The following is a 1,554-nucleotide window of genomic DNA, read 5'->3' on the forward strand; positions in this document are numbered from 1 at the left end:
TGATCTCAATGCCTTTCTGTGGTTCTTTTTACTCCTGCTGTAGCTTAAGGCTATTTTTCAACAAGTGGAGGGGGGGAGGCAGTTTAAAAGGCTATTGTAGGCTTTCCTCAAATAAAACCTCCTCCTTCACCATTTTCATTACTTGGATGTGGACTTTGATGTCCTCAAAGCTATATAGTATAGTAAAAGCAGAGTCTAGATAAAAGTAATGGATGTAATATTTCAGCGCCGGTGCATTATTAATGACTGATAGTATTTCACTTTATAGTTTGTGAACTTCTTTCACATTTTCTCTTTAATTTTCACCACAACCCTGGAACATATTAATACATGGGTGACTGGTAATGTCACAGTATAAATTTGACTTATCTTGACATAGAATATTATGGGCACATAAAAATAAAGGGCATCAGCTGTGAATTTCTGAATTATTTAGATTGTTATTATGATTTCATTATTTGGGTCCAAAAGGAACTTTACAGATCCTCTGGATCAACTGCTTCATTTTCCAGAGAGGAAACCAATTCCCAGTGAGTCAGTGGCAGAATCAAGGCAAAAAAAAAAACGTGCCCTGATTTCCATTTCATGTATCTTTCCATTATAACATACCTTACTTTCTGAAATTGACCAGGTAACAGAGTATACAGTTTCCCCCTATTGGCAAAAGTATGTTTTATTTACAGAAGAAAGCTATAATGGAGAAATTTTCAACAACCATAAAATGTAATTAGTAGAACACCAGTGCGAGTAAAAAACAGATTTTTTTTTTCCTTCAGTAGAAGCAAGGGGGGTTAGGTCCTGGTAATAACCCCCATTTTACAGACTGCGTGTGGTTTTCAGTAAAGGAATCTCACTTCTGAAAGTGAAAGTCACACTAAGTAGCCATTTTTTAGGGTGCCACACAGATTTTTAATTGTAACAGTTTATTAGCATTGCTTAGTGACTCAGCCGTTCGCTCCTTCACAGGAGAAGAGCAAATCCACTGTATAAAGATTTTGTGTTCCATTTAATTAACCAGTATTATGGTTCCTGGGATTTACGCTATGCTTATTAGTATCCAGTGCATGAAGTTCCAGAATAAACAGTGTCCCTATCACCAATCAGCTGGCATTCTAGCCGCTTAGCAATGTTACAGTTCTGACTGTGGATGGATTGTCTGTGCTCTTCAGGGCACCCTCCACCTGCGCCTGGATCTCATCACCCATCACCTATGTCTCAGCCATGTTCCGGCAATCGTCCCTTTTTTCCTGCATCAATTTCTCATTTTCTGCTGGTTAGCTTCCTTCAACTTTTCCCACCTTAAACTTTAAAAAATCCCTTTGATCTCATATCCTTCCTCCTCTGTCATTACACATATATTTTTCTGCTCTGGATTCCTTCCACTATGATCAATGACTCGTGTCTCATAAACTGAGCCTCTTCTTCACTGGTGACACCGTTTCTCAGCTTAGTATCAATGTTGTCCATGATTATTATTATCATCAAGCTTGTCCTATAGGCTGTTTGTTTTTACCTTTTTAAACTTCCTTGACCCTGATCCAACTTAGATACTGT

This window comes from Nycticebus coucang, chromosome 4 (genome assembly GCF_027406575.1).
Source record: "Nycticebus coucang isolate mNycCou1 chromosome 4, mNycCou1.pri, whole genome shotgun sequence".
Lineage (NCBI taxonomy): Eukaryota > Metazoa > Chordata > Mammalia > Primates > Lorisidae > Nycticebus > Nycticebus coucang.